Genomic DNA, 6,779 nt, shown 5'->3' with positions numbered 1-6,779 from the left:
CAGGTAAAGAGGCAAATAATTTTCACTTTTACCGTCTTCCTTCTATCAACATAAGAATTTTCAGTGTATAACAGTTTGGGAATACTTTTCCTGATTATTTGCAGCATGAATATTCATTTTAATTTTTCATTTTGTCTCCTAATAAAAATTAAGATATAAGTAAAAATATTTTATATGGCACTTTTCTAATCATTCTAATCATGCTTTTCACCGAAGTTCCTACATATTTTTTCATAACTCCAAGTTTGTTTTATTTTGAATACCAAATCACAGCACAATAAAACCAAACAGCTGCAAGAAAGAAATCAGATTTCCTCTTAAGGCCGTTCTTCCCCTCCCTTATGTTTGCTACCCTTTTCCTCTAAAAAAATCTTCACTTATGTAATATTCTTCGTTACATGACTGCTTTATCTCTGCTTACACTGACTGAACTTCCTGAAAAGAAGATATGCCAAAGATCTGTTTCATAAAGGCTTATTCAAATAAAGGTTTGTTTAAAAGTGGGGGGAGGTGGACGAACTTTCATCAAACAGTAAGATACACTATAGCTCTGTGCTGCAAGTGTCACGTGTAGTGCATTAAAAAGAAAATTAACTATGCGAGTACATCTACTAATGTATTTGAATGCGATAGTGAATGCTCATTTATTTAACATGTTTAGACAGGCAAAGCACTTATATTGTGTTATCTACACTCTCAGGCCTAGATACATATCCAATACAGTTATGCCTGAAATAATGTTGCATACTTTATATGTTATAAAGCTTTTTTTTTCCTCAGGTTTTGTATATATAGAAAAAGCTATATGTTGTATTCATTAGGCAAGCAAAAACTGTACTCGTTTTGATAAGTAATATTGCTGTGTTTATCTTTCGGCATAACTGCCTTTTCAACTGCACTTCATTTTTTTCCCCTCAAAGAGATTATAGTTTTAAAACAACTTGTTGCAAAAATCTGGTGGAGGAGATAACAACAGTGTATGATATGCCACAGCTAAATGGAAGAATTAGGACATTGTTTTAGAGAAATCTTGGACAATTAATTAAACCAGTCTATTAGCTTTCAAAGATGAGCAAACAAAACAGCATCAGTGACAATGTGTTTCAGTGGAAAAATAAAGCTAAGCTTCCAGACCTCGAAGTGGTGTAAAAGTTTCAAAGCAGAAAAGTGTCTTTGTATTCACCCTTCGGTAATACAGCAGTTGAAGGTGGCTCCAAAGTTTACAAACAATTTATTGTGATAGGACCAAAGCATACTAAAGTTTATTACCCTCCAAAATTACAGCATTAAATGGTGCAAATCTGAGTAATTTCCTCTAAAGAAGATGAAATGTGAAGATACTGCCATAGATGTCTACAAATGCAGAATCCTAATGACCAAGCAGAAATTCAAACATTTGAAGAGCACAGTCTGACTTATTGCCTGATATAAGTCAGGAGCAAATATACAGAAGCCTTCAGAGTTAAACTGGTATAAAACCTGTTCAAGAGAGAACCAGGCTAAATTCCTAAAGTGTACTTAATTAGTCTCGTATATAAAAATATGTGATACACACACTGCAATTTGGGAACCTGAAACTGGGTACTCTCACTGCAAAAACCACACATTCCATTTTCTGGGAGGAACAGGGTTTCCATTATTAACATGCACTTCTATTTTATTTATATACAGAAGGTGCAATAACCAACCAATATGTTTTAGCATATTTTAATATAGAATAAGAGCTCTTCCTAGACCGTATTATTCACTGAATTTCTTAATGAAATAAAAATGAGTCACTGCAGAAGAACCTACTGAGACTTTCTCTATCCCAGCAAACATCTTGACATGCTGTACCCTTGGGGGGGGAGGAAGAACGTGTAGTTGATTACTGGGTCTCCAGCTGCAATCAGTCTGGATCAGCTAAAAGGCTGACTCAGTCTCCTGGTGTTAGAGCTCCTCAGGGTGTTGACTCATGTCCAGCAGCAGATTACACTCGGACAGCTGAAGCGAGCAGTGACCTCGGCTGCCTGCTCCACCCAGCTCCTGGAGGCTGTCACACCTACGGCACGCACAGCTGAGCGGGATGTGCGACAGCTTTGGAAGCACAACAATCTCTAGCTTGGCTTATTAAAGGAAACCAGAACTACAAAAGTTTAATTCACTCCTGTATTTGAATACAAACCTTCAGCCCAGCAGGATTCAGATCCAAGAATTACACTGTTATTTTGTTTTCTTTATCCCACTCAATAGAAAATGAGGCATTTAAGTGATCATGACATATGTGTCATGATATCATATCAGTACGTGATACCATGTTAAGCTAAATCCCCAGATGAACTCCCAAATGATGCATGCTTCCAGCTACTGAAAATGCAGTATACCGCCTCTGCAACAATATTCACCCACAGGGACAGGACACAGTACAGTCCCCTCTTGTCCCCTTCTATGCTTGGTTGCACAGGGCAAGGCAATAGTTGCTGTTTTGAAAGATGCAAACGACTTTATTCCCCTTAATGTAGTGAACGCGAATATGCTGGCCATCGTGCACAGCAGGTAAACAGTGGAAGAGAGGCCTTCTTGAGCCTTCTGCTGCACTCAGGAAAATGGAGTGCAGAGAACTTTGCAGAGGCTTCCAAACTTAATGGGAAGTTCCAATTATGATTATTATATGAATTATTATGCTGTCTAGACACCCTTGCCAGGGATCAGGGCTTCCTTACAGGGGTGGCTACGCAACAGGAAAAAAGTTCTTGCTTCCCACCAACTTTTCTACAAGCTAAGACACAACTGACATACACAGTAATTTCTCACGAGCACATCTTTTCATAAAGCAAAGGGCAGTGTTAATGACAGATTTTCAACAATAAATAAGGATGTCTATAAATAGTCTTTGCCAAGTACAGGTGGCAATGGAGAAGGAGATAGGAAGATGTTTGCTTGAAGTATTTGCAAGACATGAAGATTTCATAAGGAAATATAAAGGCCTGTTATTTATATGAGATGAAGTTTTGACTAAGCTGGCTAGAATTTTTTTAACCAACTGTTCCTTTTTTCAGAAAAAGCTTATAGGGGGGAAATGGTTCTAACAAAGCTTTACCAGGTCAAGTTTCCCAGTCCTAAGACAGACGCAGTCATCAGATGAAGAGAAAGGAAGAACCTCCAGATGAGCTCTCATAGGGATGAGTGGCAGTGCCTCAGAAATGAAGTTGTGGTTATAGTATTTGGTGAGGAGGCAAAACAACGGTAGACTGATGATTTTGGTCCTCTTCTCGCCCGTAATGAGTACACTGGTCATCCATTTATACTGAAAAGGGTCTTACTGGTTTAACATGGTGGCGTAATAAAAGTCTTATTCTTGTTCCAGTGCTGAAGGGAAGTTTTTGAAACACCAGAAGGCTTTGTGACACTGGAAAGCTGTTTTCTCTACAAGTCTAGCTCTGACTCTGTGAAGTTGAAAATACGCTTCTTGAGCCTGCAATATATTGTTTTATATCTATAGTTAAATCAAAGAAATTTACATGATATATAATACATAAATGTCAAGCAGAAGAGGAGAATAAAAGTCTGTAAGCCCTATGTATTTATTTGAACTCTTTTTCTAGCTTACATTGCAAGTAATTAGAAATGCTCACACTGTTATTTTGTTTTCTTTATCCCACTCAATAGAAAATGAGGCATTTAAGTGATCATGACATATGTGTCATGATATCATATCAGTACGTGATACCATGTTAAGCTAAATCCCCAGATGAACTCCCAAATGATGCATGCTTCCAGCTACTGAAAATGCAGTATACCGCCTCTGCAACAATATTCACCCACAGGGACAGGACACAGTACAGTCCCCTCTTGTCCCCTTCTATGCTTGGTTGCACAGGGCAAGGCAATAGTTGCTGTTTTGAAAGATGCAAACGACTTTATTCCCCTTAATGTAGTGAACGCGAATATGCTGGCCATCGTGCACAGCAGGTAAACAGTGGAAGAGAGGCCTTCTTGAGCCTTCTGCTGCACTCAGGAAAATGGAGTGCAGAGAACTTTGCAGAGGCTTCCAAACTTAATGGGAAGTTCCAATTATGATTATTATATGAATTATTATGCTGTCTAGACACCCTTGCCAGGGATCAGGGCTTCCTTACAGGGGTGGCTACGCAACAGGAAAAAAGTTCTTGCTTCCCACCAACTTTTCTACAAGCTAAGACACAACTGACATACACAGTAATTTCTCACGAGCACATCTTTTCATAAAGCAAAGGGCAGTGTTAATGACAGATTTTCAACAATAAATAAGGATGTCTATAAATAGTCTTTGCCAAGTACAGGTGGCAATGGAGAAGGAGATAGGAAGATGTTTGCTTGAAGTATTTGCAAGACATGAAGATTTCATAAGGAAATATAAAGGCCTGTTATTTATATGAGATGAAGTTTTGACTAAGCTGGCTAGAATTTTTTTAACCAACTGTTCCTTTTTTCAGAAAAAGCTTATAGGGGGGAAATGGTTCTAACAAAGCTTTACCAGGTCAAGTTTCCCAGTCCTAAGACAGACGCAGTCATCAGATGAAGAGAAAGGAAGAACCTCCAGATGAGCTCTCATAGGGATGAGTGGCAGTGCCTCAGAAATGAAGTTGTGGTTATAGTATTTGGTGAGGAGGCAAAACAACGGTAGACTGATGATTTTGGTCCTCTTCTCGCCCGTAATGAGTACACTGGTCATCCATTTATACTGAAAAGGGTCTTACTGGTTTAACATGGTGGCGTAATAAAAGTCTTATTCTTGTTCCAGTGCTGAAGGGAAGTTTTTGAAACACCAGAAGGCTTTGTGACACTGGAAAGCTGTTTTCTCTACAAGTCTAGCTCTGACTCTGTGAAGTTGAAAATACGCTTCTTGAGCCTGCAATATATTGTTTTATATCTATAGTTAAATCAAAGAGATTTACATGATATATAATACATAAATGTCAAGCAGAGGAGGGGAATAAAAATGTCTGTAAGCCCTATGTATTTATTTGAACTCTTTTTCTAGCTTACATTGCAAGTAATTAGAAATGCTCATTTAATCACAGAAAGTTGGGGTTGATAAATATCATGTTGTGAAAACTAGAGCAAAAAATTACACTCCAATTGCATTGGCATGAGTTCTTTATCAAATGACATCAGGCACTGAAGCAGCTATCTGATACTTTCAGAGTTTCCACCAAATTGAAAGGTTATTTCAGGATTCTTTTCTTTGTCTGCATCTTTCACTGCAAACATTTCTGCTGCTTGGAAAAAACCCTTAAATAAAATAAAAAACCAAACCAACTTTCCATGCAAAGGAAAAAGTAAGGTCCTGATGTCCCTGAAAAACTGTGGACTTACTGTTCTTTGTAATGTTTATGATCAAGATTCTTGTGCAAACAGATCTGGTTCCTAACAGGAAGCTTATAAATCATACTCATAATTGCTGTCAAAACTGCAGTGGAGTGTACTGCAAGTTTCGATAATAAAGAATAGAGTCACAGTTCAAACTTGATTACATTTTGGAAATTCATGCTGCTCTTACAAGAATCAGTGGTCTTAAATATCTTCTTCTCCTGCCAAATTTTTCACTCGCACTTTTTATTATTTATGAAATCAGTGTCTGCACAATGTCATGCAGACCTCTGCTGATAAACTCTAATTAAGATTAAGACAAGCCTTTTGGAAAGGATCCCATCATTAGCAAACATGATAAACACAAAAATACTCCCTACTTGTCAACCAGGAGCAATTCAGTAACCTAACAGTATTATCTGTTGCTAGGCTACAGAGCTGACAAAGCTTCAATTATATTGTATGGCCATACCTATAGAATACTCTATAAGCAAAATGTATCTAATATAAAAGCATTTAACTTCATCCGTGCTATCTGTAATTCATGGCTTCTTTCAATGGCAAAAATCAGGTTAATAATTACATAGCATGCTGGAAAAATCTTAGCGATGTGTCATGTTTGCACAGTTTTTTCTAATTTATCTCTATGACTGATAGACATTTGCTTTGTAAAAATAATAAAATGCAAGCAATGGGATGCTGTAAACCACAAGCGCAACTACATCTGGGCTCATCAAGATATGGAACCACACTTAGTATAAAAAATATATAGTAAATTGAACCAATTAAATCATATTTAGATGCAGTAATACTCTGTCTTCTGTATTCAGAATAAGGACTACTGTACTGATAGATATGCATGCTAATACAAAACTTTATGTAGGACAGACATCTAAAATACACGAGAAACTTGCCTTTTTTTTTAAAACAGCCCTTCATTTTTTCCTTCTACATGTGGAACTTTTTTTAAACAGAGCGACCTCTGTTATCCTATTTGGAATTGGCAATTTGCTCTAAAGATTTAACTAAAGCGACGGCCCTTCACCCGTTTTGATTCTCAGAAGGCTACAACACTTCCAGGGAAGACACAGACCCCAGCACAGTAAGCCTTCTGATGGTGGGTATCTTTTTTTCCCACTAATTTTTTGCAGACCTTAAGGAGTGATCATTTGGGGTCTGTGGGTCACAGACTGAAAAAAAGAAGATTTAAGGACAGACTCCCCTATTAACTCCACTGGGAGAAAACAGCTTCAAAATGGATGGAACCATAAAGCCTCTTGAGTCATACCGTTGCTTTTAGGAAAAGTGACTGAAGAAAGCAAGTAGCTAAAACTGTTTCCATTGAGTATAGCTGTTTCATGGAAGGAAATGCAGCTATTTTTTCACAGCTGAAGCAGCATAACAACAATATAAACATATATTCAAAGGCAATCCCATTTTCCTGTCTT

The 6,779-nt window shown here is 37.6% G+C and overlaps 1 protein-coding gene across 1 annotated transcript in view; it reads right to left on the bottom strand.

Annotated features, from left to right (window-relative positions):
- The window catches only part of ZFPM2 (zinc finger protein, FOG family member 2), a 252,493-nt gene that overhangs the window by 10,309 nt on the left and 235,405 nt on the right, over positions 1–6,779 (bottom strand). The window lies entirely within an intron of this gene.

This window comes from Pygoscelis adeliae, unplaced genomic scaffold (genome assembly GCF_000699105.1).
Source record: "Pygoscelis adeliae isolate BGI_AS28 unplaced genomic scaffold, ASM69910v1 Scaffold174, whole genome shotgun sequence".
In the NCBI taxonomy this organism is placed as follows: Eukaryota; Metazoa; Chordata; class Aves; order Sphenisciformes; family Spheniscidae; genus Pygoscelis; species Pygoscelis adeliae.
This window is presented reverse-complemented; position numbering and strand designations above follow the sequence as displayed.